General features: G+C 40.1%; 1 protein-coding gene across 1 annotated transcript in view; it reads right to left on the bottom strand.

The window, feature by feature from the left end:
* Positions 1-12967, bottom strand: part of LOC126257400 (DNA-directed RNA polymerases I, II, and III subunit RPABC3) — a 509897-nt gene that overhangs the window by 481999 nt on the left and 14931 nt on the right. The window lies entirely within an intron of this gene.

The raw sequence follows: 12967 nt of genomic DNA, 5'->3' as shown, positions 1-12967 counted from the left end.
CACGCAGAGTTTCTTCTTCTTAGGATTACTCGAGTTGCCGAAGATTTTTAAAAAATTAAACACGTACTTCCCAATTACCCGAGAAACTTTCGCTAAACATTACCACTGATTCTGAACTACATGAAATGGAGAGCTCTACGACAATTTTCATTTAGTTAAAACGAAGTTACGTTAGTCCCGCGATAGAAATGGTTCAAATGGTTCTGAGCACTATGGGACTTAACTTCTGATGTCATCAGTCCCCTAGAACTTAGAACTACTTAAACCTAACTAACCTAAGGACATCACACACATCCATGCCCGAGGCAGGATTCGAACCTGCGACCGTAGCGGTCGCGCGGTTCCAGACTGTAGCGCCTAGAACCGCTTTTTTTTTTATAAAACCTTTATTGAAAAAAAACAATGTTACACATTGCAAATACATACTAAGTTATACATACATGAAGTTATTTAAACAAAGCGGTTTGATCATTTCAATTGCGCTGACATTACGGAAAGACAACAGAAGATTGTGTTACTGACTAAATCACCAGAAAGAATTAAATTAAACATAAATACTTGAGAATGGCGGGAAGGAGATATATAATAAAGTTGACTAGCCTTCCAACTACACTTTCTGGACATTAATTGGATCTAAGTATTTGAAGTGATCAGATCTATATAATCAGTCTTTCACTGCAAAAATGAACAGGGCAATGTGCCAGCCATTTAATATTACATTTATCGGATAGAATCTTATGGTTTTAACCAATCGATAAGGAGATTTCTATAAAAACTGTCTATTTCCAAATTTCTAGTACAAGCCAATAATGCACCTTTCATGTTTTGTGTTTGGCACTATTAGACACACAATATCAATGTCACATAAGTTCTGTACATTAGCTTATAAATTTCAAAAAACTACTCTCTGAAGTAGAGAAAGCACACATCATAAATATACTGTAAAATCTTAAATAGTATCCTTAGGGTAACTACAATACATCACTGTCAACACAGTCTTCTTTTTTATATTAACCAATGCCCATTCTTTCAAATACAATTTTTAGCATATTACCGAACTTTTTCTTGTGATTCGAATAGCTTCTAATTTTGTGGAACTCACACAGCATGTGTACCTTGAACTCTATGATGCTATCGGATCCTAATTTAAGGACGTAGTTAACGAAATTTCCCAGCAACCAGTACACAGCGTTATTTTTTGCTTCTGGGAAATAGCGTGCTTCAGGCCTGTGTATCAATGACAGCGATATATACTCAGGGGATGTTCTTGTAATCAGAGCTATTTGCTCCCGGATCCACTTCCAACTATTCATGTGACCACTGCAAGTATATCGATGAATTACTGTGTCAACTAGATGGCATTGTTGACATAAATTTGTTTCACAGAGTCCGATTGCGTGCAGTCTTTCATTGGTGCTAACTATGTTGTTAACTGTCTTGTACCATGACGTTTTTATATTAGACGTGAGCATATTGGAACTAATGTTTTTCCAAATCTCAGTCCACTCAATGTTTGGAAACTGTCGTTCTATTTTGTTTCTTCCTTCGCTTTTCTTTCGTTCCCGCATTATGGCTCTCGATGTTAAGTGTCGGGACTGCCTGAGTTCGACACTGACATAACTAAACTCAACATAGAAAATCCTCACGTGCTGTAAGCGACTGTTGATATTCTGCACGTCAATCGGGGGAAGCAGGCTTGGAGGTTTAATGATCTCGAAAAGTTGGCTGGTTATGCTTTCTCGCGAGTCTCTTATTAAATTAACTTGCCTTTTGATAAAAAGAGCAGAGGCTTTATCCGTTATATCAGTTAATCCTAGTCCACCATTTTTAGGATCCAAAGTGGCTACTTTAGCAGGTACTCTGAACACTTCACCTCTCCACAAAAATTTTGTGATTTTGGACATTATTCTTCTCGCTATCATTCTCGGTATTGGAAACAGCTGGGCAGTATAATAAGCCTTAGCAAGGATGCATGAGTTGATATACTGTGTTCTTTGAACTTGGTTCATATATCGAGTTAAATTCTCTACAATGGCTCCTTGCACTTTATCTGCTGCAACTTTCCAATTTAAAGCCGTCATTTTCATAGGGCACGCTGTCAGGGTGATCCCAAGTGTTTTATGTTGTCGGACTAATTTTGCCCACTCGACGTTGATATTATCAAAACCTCTGAGATTTAACATCTTACTTTTTGTTCCGTTTGCATTGGCTCCAGATGCTCTACAGTACGAATCAATCACTGTTGCTAGCGTGGTTACCTCGTCATTATTCCTTATAATGACCCCTATATCGTCAGCATAGGCTCTTATAACTGTTTTGTTTCCTGATAATGTTAAGCCTTTTAATGTAGCATGGACATGTCGGAGGAAAGGTTCTAGCGAAATTGCGAAGAGCGACATGGACAGAGGACTTCCTTGAGGAACACCTCGTTGTATTTGCATCGGCCTGGATTGTTGACAATTCACCGCTATTTTAGCATTTATTCCAGTTGCTATGTTCTTAATCAACTGTATAACCCTATCGTTGAAACCTATTTTCTTCAATGTCTGTAGAAGATATTCATGGTTTACTACATCGAACGCCTTATAAAAATCTAAAAACAATAAAGCACACTTTATGTTTGTTACAGAAGTTATTGCAATGATATCCCTGAATTCCACTAGATTTTGAAAAATGGTTCTGCCTTGCGCACAGTTCTGATGTTGACTAATAATTTTATCTGTAAGGCATGAAATTCTCTTGTTTATTACTCTAGCTATTAATTTATAATCAGAATTCAGCAGTGAAATTGGACGAAAATTATTTAAATCTTTGTTTCCATTATTTTTTGGCACCAGAACAATTTTACTCTCCTTAAACTCAGCCGGAATCATTTTACCCTGAATAACCTCATTTACAATGTCCGTGATTTTCGCACCTACTATTGGCCAGTAACGGATGCAAAACTCTGCTGGCAGACCATCCGGTCCTGGGAATTTTTTTGGTGGCGAGGCGCACAGAGTCTCATACACGTCTTCTTCACTGACAACCTCGAGAAAATTTTCGTTGTCATCTTCTGTCAGCTGTGGGGCTAGGATGTCAAGGAATTCTTCCAAGGAAGCATCACTACTTTGATGTACAGAATATAGCTCGCAATAATAGCGATAAATCTCGTCCATGATATCCTGCTGGGTTCTGAGAATCGTGCCGTGTTTTGTTCGAATTTCTTCAATAAAAGTCCTTCTCCCGTTTTTCGTATGCTTCACTAAATGATATAGGGAAGTAGTTTCATCTGCTGACACCGAATTTGCCTTCGATTTTATTTTCAACCCTTCCATTTGACTTCTCTTGATATTAAGTAACTTGGCTTTGACTTTTTTTATGTCTGCTATCCGAAGTGAGGAACCTGCTGAGACTTGATCATATAGATCTCTCAAAACGGAATAGTAATACTCTATAGTGCATTTCATTTCCCTTGCGCTCTGGGCACTGTATTGAATAAGAACTTTCCTCAACTTTGGCTTTGCCATTTTAACCCACCAGTCAACAGCAGTGGCATATCTACTACGGGCTCGCAGGCATATTGCCCATGTTTCTTTAATCAGATCTTCTAAATCATGATTAACTAATAAGGAAGTGTTCAAATTCCACTGATTCTTGAATCGGCGAACCGGCTGTCTTGTTAGATTTATGCAAGCTAAGACACTTGAATGGTCTGAAAAGTACGTAGGAATGGTTTCTACTTTTGTCACGGAAATTACAAGATTTTTAGAAATATATAGTCTATCAATCCTGCTACGTGATGTTGCCGTGACATAAGTGAACTCAACAGTGGAGGGGTATTTGATTTCCCATATATCCTTTAATTCTAAACCAGTAACTAATTGTTTTAGTTCACTTGAGAAATTAAAATTAGGTAACTGATCTTTTCGATTTAAAACACAATTAAAATCACCTCCAAGTAATAACTGTCTTGGCGATTTCCTTAACAAGTATATCAAGTCATCCTTGAAGAAACGTGCCCTGTCAGCTCGATGAGAACTTCCTGAAGGGGCGTACAAGTTGATGATAGTCGCATCATAGATATTTAGTCCTATTGCCCTTCCGGATTCCAGTCGTTCCACCTCGCTTACTGTAATCCCTTCCCTTACCAAAATAGCTGTTCCAACACTTGTTTCGGGAGACACATTTATGTAACTGACAAAACCGGGAATTACCAAATCCGAAATTAGAACTTCTTGTAACAGGGCAATATCAGTCGCGGATTCGTACAAAAATTCCTTAAGGGCCGATAATTTCAAACCGGTCGTGATTTTATTTATGTTTATAGTGGTGACAGAATAAGATTGCGTTATTGTGCTGTCACTATGTAGTTGTTTTGTTGAACTAATTTAGTTTACTGTGGTTCAGGGTTCAGTTAAGCTGTAACAGTTTTCTCGGAAGGCTGAACATGGAATAACACTTCAATCAGTTTATTAGTTACTGTCCCGTTTTTTTCTACTTCTGATGTTTTCTCTTGTACCGCAAGCAGACTGATTTCCTGGTAAACTTTCCGATTTTTCCTCCAGTGATTCGTGTACGACAGTTTCGGACTGAACATTCTTTGGGCTTGGGTCGCCCCTACTGGATTTTTCCCTTCCCTTGGTTACGAGCTACATTCTCATTTGGTTGCGTCGGTATTTTACTTCGCGGCTTATCTGGAGCAGCAGCAGACGCTTTAGCAATTTCGGTTGCCGGCGCCTGCCCTGAGGTGTTGACCGTGATTTCAGTTTGGCCACCACTTCCTCGTTCTTTATTAATTTCACTCACTTTCTGATCGAGGGAAACAAATGGAGACTGCAGTTTTGCATCCTCTCCCTGAATGTGTTTATTAACAGATAGATTCTGATCTTTGCAATCGGCTACTGCACCTGTTTCTTGCAAATTAATGCTGCATACACCCCTTTCATTTTCTGGTACCGTATGTGTATTATCTTTCTGTTCATTAGTTTCCATTCGCATTTTGCCTTCAGGTTCCTCTGCCTCCTCATCGCACTGTTTTTGCTTGCGAAGTGAGGGAGAGGGACAAGACAGCTCGTCCTCTGAACAACTATCAGTTATGTCCAGAGGTCGTTTTTTCGGTTGCATTTCAGTTTCACGAGTAGTGGCAACGGGGTTTCCTTTTGTTGTTAACGGGGGAAATTGACTTATCGTGAAGGGAGACATCAGCTTGTCCCGCTGCGTTAACATCGTCAACCAGTTGTTCCGGGCTATTCTTTGGTAACAGATCATTTAAGGTAAGCTTCTGACGCTGTATCAAATTACTTTTAAACACAACAGTTCGCCGCGGACATTCCTGTCTGAAGTGGCCGGTTTCGTTACATATATGACATGTAGCTTCCTGACCTGTATAAACAATTTGTGCCTTATACCCACAAACAGTTATGTGAGACGGAATATTCGTCTTAACGTCCATCTCTACACAGCGGACCCCGTTAAAACACTACAGTTTAAAGTGAGGCGACCATCTTTCATTTGCAATTGATTTAACGTCTCCGTAGTTTAAAAGAGCTTCCTTAATCTTATCATTTTCAATTTCAATGGGGAGATTCAAGACACGAACGGTTTTGTAATGAATGTCCGCTCTATAGATGGAAACCTTACTTTTATAACCATTTCTATGCACAAAATCTACTTCATAGCCCCACTTTCGTAACACTTTATCAACAGTCGAAGCACTGATTAACTTGACAAAAACACAGTATTTTTCCTGATCCAGTTGCCAGGTATGAACGGTTTCAGAATTTAGACCAATTACCTGTGTAATCCAGTCATCTATTTCCAGGGATGTCGGCTGAACAGGACGGGATTCTTTGTCAAAAGCAAATACCAGAGTATTCTTCCTGAGGTTTATAGCCATGGTTAATCCAGCGAAGCAATTTCGGTTAAACAACCGAAATTCCAAGTAGCAGCAGCAAGACCAGAAAGAGCGATCAGATCACAAGGAACAGGAACGAACACGGAGATTAACTGACGGACGGCACTCGGCGAAGCACAAGTACAGCAATGTAAACACTGAAGTGCAGCGCAACAGTTAACAGCGGCCACTCGCGAGCGCGGCTGAAACGGGTCGGCCACTCCGGCACTCCTGATGTCTTCATCCTCACGAACTGGATGTCCTTTGTTGTGTCGCCGTCTAAAAACGAGTGGATTTCCACAGAAAAGCCACGTCCACCCTATTGACAACCATGCATTGTAAGATTCAAACTTGTTAAAAAGAATGGGATGAGGAAAAGCCGCGTTGAATGTTACCCAGAAAAATATTTTGAATTCATAGACGTGCACTTTCGAACAGGTTGTCTTTAATTTGAAACTTTCTAGCATATTAAAACTGAGTGCCGGACTGGGGTTCGAACCTATGATCTTTGTCTTTGGAGGCCAAGTGCTCTAGCGACTGAGCTATCCAAGCACGACTCACGATGGGCTCTCTGTGAAATCTGGAAAGTAGGAGATGAGGTACTCTTGGAAGTAATGCTGTGTATGCTCTCACTGAACGGTGCCGACTTAATATTGCTGTAGCGGCCCTCTCTAACGTACCTCCGAAACCGGGAAACGTGGACCGAGAATCTTCACATAGGTCTGCACTAAACCTCGGCACGGTAGTACGTTAAGATATCACATATTTCTAAAAGTTTGAGATAATTATATGCTATATTTAGACTCGTCTGGGGCGTCCATTTATCGGCATTTACTTGGACTCCTCTTCCTGCATCATGCCGAGGGTCTCTGACGTTCTTATCGATGGTCACCACCGTTATGGTGCAGCACAACTGGCGTCCATCCGTAAAATAAATTTCCAGACATCCGTTGCGAGGAGCTTAGTACTGATCCGCAATTCGTACGGTTGGAAAAGTAAACAGACTTACGATCATGAGAACAGAAATGAACCGAATTTTCTCATTTTCGGCTCATATCATTTCATCTACTATTTTTGTAAATTTTTTTCCCATTATAGGAGAACCACCTGAAAGCTATTAAGAAACAGACACTAGTCAGTTAATTGTTAAGGGCCCCCGAAAAGGTTCAAATTCATGAAACGTTCAGTTTTTAGTTTTTTTTTTTTGCATTTTAATAACCTACATACTTTCCCCCTTAAATTGATATATAAGATTACAACTACTTTTAAAATATGTTCTGCATGGGCGTGACCCACTGTGGCGCTGTTAAACTGCTGTCAAATGCTGTACTCACGAATCTACATGTTCATGTGCATTTTAGTGATGAGAGAGAAAGTAATTGTTACCAAGTAAATGTTGTGGCTAACCTTCGATAGTTCGACATATATCGTTCGCTCGATTGTCGTGTTTCATGTTTATTTACTCTTCTGTAATCCTGAAAATATTCGTAGTAAATTCTGTTCACTGAAGTCTCCGTTTTATTGAAGGATCCCCATGAACCATGACCCTTGCCGTTGGTGGGGAGGCTTACGTGCCTCGATAGCCGTACCGTAGGTGCAACCACAACGGAGGGGTATCTGTTGAGAGGCCAGACGAACGAATGGTTCCTGAAGAGGGGCAGCAGCCTTTTCAGTAATTGCAGGGGCAACAGTCTGGATGATTGACTGATCTGACCTTGTAACACTAACCAAAACGGCCTTGCTGTGCTGGTGCTGCGAACGGTTGAAAGCAAGGCGAAACTACAGCCGTAATTTTTCCCGAGGGCATGCAGCTTTACTGTATGGTTAATGGTGATGGCGTCCTCTTGGGTAAAATATTCCGGAGGTAAAATAGTCCCCCATTCGGATCTCCGGGCGGGGACCACTCAAGAGGACGTCGTTATCAGGAGAAAGAAAACTAGCGTTCTACGGATCGGAGCGTGGATTGAGCAAGCAGTGAAGGAAACAAAAGGAAAATTCGGAGTAGGTATTAAAATCCATGGAGAAGAAATAAAAACCTTGAGGTTCGCCGATGACATTGTAATTCTGTCAGAGACAGCAAAGGACTTGGAAGAGCAGTTGAACGGAATGGACAGTGTCTTGAAAGGAGGGTATAAGATGAACATCAACAAAAGCAAAACGAGGATAATGGAATGTAGTCGAATTAAGGCGGGAGATGCTGAGGGAATTAGATTAGGAAATGAGACACTTAAAGTAGTAGAGGAGTTTTGCTATTTGGGGAGCAAAATAACTGATGATGGTCGAAGTAGAGAGGATACAAAATGTAGACTGGCAATGGCAAGGAAATCGTTTCTGAAGAAGAGAAATTTGTTAACATCGAGTATAGATTTAAGTGTCAGGAAGTCATTTCTGAAAGTATTTGTATGGAGTGTAGCCATGTATGGAAGTGAAACATGGACGATAAATAGTTTGGACAAGAAGAGAATAGAAGCTTTCGAAATGTGGTGCTGAAGAAGAATGCTGAAGATTAGATGGGTAGATCACATAACTAATGAGGAAGTATTGAATAGGATCGGGGAGAAGAGAAGTTTGTGGCACAACTTGACTAGAAGAAGGGATCGACTGGTAGGACATGTTCTGAGGCATCAAGGGATCACCAATTTAGCATTGGAGGGCAGCGTGGATGGTAAAAATCGTAGAGGGAGACCAAGAGATGAATACACTAAGCAGATTCAGAAGGATGTAGGTTGCAGTAGGTACTGGGAGATGAAGAAGCTTGCACAGGATAGAGTAGCGTGGAGAGCTGCATCAAACCAGTCTCAGGACTGAAGACCACAACAACAACAATCATGAGTAAACGTAAAGTGACTAGAAATGCTCTGAAAACTTCTAAGAAAAGGAGAACTGTTGGAAAGCCGAAGGTAGGTGTTGTTACCGTAAACAACAAAGACGATAACCCAGTGTGTGAGCTTAACCTTGCTGGTACATCTGCCCACTGCAATGAAAGTGAGAAAGAACGTACTTCACAGAGGGAGCTTGGTTCAGTTAGTGAAACGTATGAATGTTTTATGGGCGAATCGGATGCGAATGAAATATTTGATACTTCAGTTCTCAACGTATTTTTTGTAGACAGTGTAAGGTATATTCTGTGTAGTGACGTCGGTCTGGAACACGCTATAAAGATAGGACTTGCCAGGGAAATGGAAATGAAGTATGATAAGTGTTCATACATGCCCACCTTTTGGAACAGTATTGCAGTAACGCCAAATGAAGAAAATGGTAGCAAAATATAGGAACACAACATTAGATTTGTTTATGGCATACGTATAGTTATAAGGGTGCTACTGCAGGTGCAGTCTTCTGTGGCGTGATGAATCTTCCAATTCCCCAACCAAATTTTTTAACTATACTAGATTTATAGGGTCTAAAGCAGAAGATGTCTGTATAGAATCTATGAAGAAAGCTGTGGAAGAGGCAGAATCAGAAAACAGTGGTAACAGACTTTACTGCGGCATTGGATGGTACCTGGCATAAAAGGGGGCACACATCTCTTCATGGTGTAGTATCTGCCCTCAGTAAGTGTACATGGAAAGTTTTAGATGTAGCAGTAATGTTTGAATATTGTAGCTGTCCACAAAAAAATAAAGGTACACATGAAAATAATTGCACAGCTAACTATAGTGTCAGTGGAGGAGGAATGGAATTGGCTGGTATTGCTAGTAATTTCAACGTTATGTTGCGGGTGATAAAGTTTCAAATATACGCAAGAACTCAAGTTGTAGTGCAGAAATCTGAGTGTAGTGGACACGTACAGAAACTAATGGGATCAAGATTTCGGCGACTGAAAGATTCATACAAAAACTAAGTGATGGTAGAGGGTTAGCTGAGTAGGGAAGGTCAATTGTCTAATTAACAAAATACATAACTATTATGGAATGGCTATTATGCGACCCCCCCCCCCCACACACACACACACAGTGTCGATGAAATGAAGGCTGTCAGGCTCTTTCTTTCATACTTTTGCAACCGATGAAGAGTCCCCATCATTACTTGTCTCTCAAAGGAGAAAACAGTTGGTGTAAATACAACAAGGGGTTACTAACTGGTGAAGTGTACACTCACAAACATAGTCTGATGCAGTAATGGAAGAGATAAAACCTATTTTCAGAGTTAGCAGCACCTGAACTGTTGAAAAAGTGTGTTCATGGAAAAACTCGAAAACCCAACGAATGTGTAAACAGTGTTATATGATCGAGAATTCCGAAGACTGTGTTTATGGGAATAAAAATACTTCACTCTGGTTTGTATGGCAACGTTGTAAGGTGCAAAGTATTTCGAAATATTGGAATGAAGATAGGTTACAAGAGGGTACGAACGATGCTTGCTTTAGACAAGGAAAGTCTTCGGACTGCTGACAGGGATATAAACAGCCTAGAAATATAAGCCAGAGTACACAGGAGAGGAAGCTGGAGGAGGAGGAGGAGGAGATTGCAGGAGACGAAGATAATCCATCCTATGGACCTGGACTACACTACAAAGGTAATCTAAACTTTGTCGCTCGATTTTCATACAAATTACATGTTTTCTCAGGATCTACTAGTGATTTTCATTACAATAGAAAAAATTAATCTCTAACAACTGAACACCTCTGTTAAATTGTAGCAAATACTCAGATGAACAACCAGTAAAAATTTCAACTTCTAGCTCAAATATTTTCTGAGACAACAAGCACTTTGTAAGCGATATTTTAACACTGGCTTTCTGGAGCCCCAAGGAAATGACGGTTTTTGAGTCATGTAACAGTTTAGATGTCAGGAGAAAGAGAGTAAAGACAATGTGCCATCCAACGACGTTAGCAAGCAGTATTCAACTGGTATTGATTAGCTTGTCACTCAGGATTTTCAAGTGATAAACGATCCGACTACTTGTGCTGCTGCCGCAAAGATGATAAAATCGTAGCTCATGGATAGTTCAGTTAATTTACCTATGATTTTGAGCTGCCGATGGAGAAAAACGCTAACCTTCAACACACACACACACACACACACACACACACACACACACACACTGTGTGTTTCCTCGGAACAAAAAATACGGTCACGCGAAATTTAGGAAACGTGCCGTTCAGGTGACAGACAACGTTTACAACATTATTCACTTGCGTTTTTTTTTTTTTAATTTTCTAGTGTAACATGTGACATGGCACTAGTAAATCACGAAGGCGTAGTTACAGACGCATGCTCTGTGTTGTGCCATATTTAACCCTGGAGTACTAAAACCTCGTAACATTTACGATTGCAGTTGGTATTTCTTCTTAGTTCCCGCCAACCTGGATACATTAGGGACACGTGCTCTTGAGTACCTTCATGGAAAACATCAGTTAACAATGTCTGAACTATTTTTTGCCCGACTCCAAGAGGTTTACTGCACTGGTGCCCTTGTCGTAAACATTACGAATGTTTAGTAAAGGTGTGTGTTTTCTAATACTCAGCATACTTTTTTTATCCCTTAGAATTTATGTCAGTATGGCATCGTACGTGAAAAATCAAGCAGTCACAGAAAAGTGTTAACTTATATCACGTTGGTCCTCTTCAATGCTTAAGTGGTCTTTTTCTACTGAAATTAGCACAATATGGGTGGGGCTGAGTTTCATTTTGACACATACAGAGTGATTCGGTTCAAGAAGCTGATAAGGGCACAGACAATGAAGAATTTAGTGTATTGGAAGATTTTCTTCGAGAAGATAATTTTTAGTGTACAGATGACAGTGATTATACCTAGACGTTGAAGCAGTAAATGAGGAATCTGAGTAAGAATCCCTGGGTGACCTTAGAAGAAAGAATACTAATTTTGTGCGCAAAATACTCTTGAATTCACAATAATTTGTAACTTGTGCATAGCACAAATTACGACTTTTCTTAAAATAACATTCTGTATAGTAAAACTGCCCTAATGTAAAACTGGGCAGTTTGTTCTTATTTTGTACGTAATACTCCACTGGAGATCTAATAATTGTTATTAACTAACCTATAAACTACAAACTGTGACTTAATTTGAATAAAATTTGGTGTAGCAAAATTTACGATGGTTTAGTAATAAAGTAGTATTTTCTCCCTTTAGTGCTCTAGCGTTAAAATTTTCAGTGCAAGTCCGTCGGCGCAGCACACCACCATGTAACATATGGATGATGTGTCCTCAACTGTTAACGGAAATACAATAATACGTGAAGCCATTAATGGCTGTGTCTAACACCTCTGTAACGCCTTGCTAACACGCTAAGGTGTCGGCAAAGATCTGGGAAAGACTATGGGTAATAACTGCCACCCGACATCATCCACATATGCTCTTTTAGATTTTTCTCGAGAGATCAATTTCATCGCTCTACGACGCTACCGTAATTTGACCGAGTATTGTCTTCTTGAGTGAAAGCATCAACTTTATCAGTATAACGACGTTCGAGAAGAATGTTACCTCTACGGGCTACACAAAGTTTCCTCTGGAACGACATAAAGGTGCACCGTACCAGTCACAAAATACAACATTCATTTTACGGATGTATCGTTGTGTACTTAAAGTGGAAGGAACACATAGAAAATGTTGTGGGGAAGGCTAACCAAAGACTGCGTTTTATTGACAGGACACTTCGAAAATGTAACAGACCTACTATGGAGACTGCCTGCACTACGCTTGTCCGTCCTCTTTTAGAATACTGCTGCGCAGTGTGGGATCCTTACCAGATACGACTGACGGAGTACATCGAAAAAGTTCAAAGAAAGGCAGCACGGTTTGTATTATCGAGAAATATGGGAGAGAGTATCACAAAAATGATACAGGATTTGGGATGGGCATCATTAAAAGAAAGGCGTTTTTCGTTGCGTCGGAATCTTCTCACGAAATTCCAATCACCAACTTTCTCCTCCAAATGCGAAAATATTTTGTTGACACAGACCTACATAGTGAGGAACGATCACCACGATAAAATAAGGGAAATCAGAGCTCGTACGGAAAGATATATGTGTTCATTCTCTCCCGCGCTATACGAGATTGGAATAATAGAGAATAGTGAAGGTGGTTCGATTAACCCTCTGCCAGGCACTTAAATGTGATTTGCAG

Source organism: Schistocerca nitens, chromosome 1 (genome assembly GCF_023898315.1).
Source record: "Schistocerca nitens isolate TAMUIC-IGC-003100 chromosome 1, iqSchNite1.1, whole genome shotgun sequence".
NCBI lineage: Eukaryota > Metazoa > Arthropoda > Insecta > Orthoptera > Acrididae > Schistocerca > Schistocerca nitens.
The sequence above is the reverse complement of the archived record's forward strand: the minus strand, read 5'-3'. Positions and strand labels throughout refer to the sequence as shown.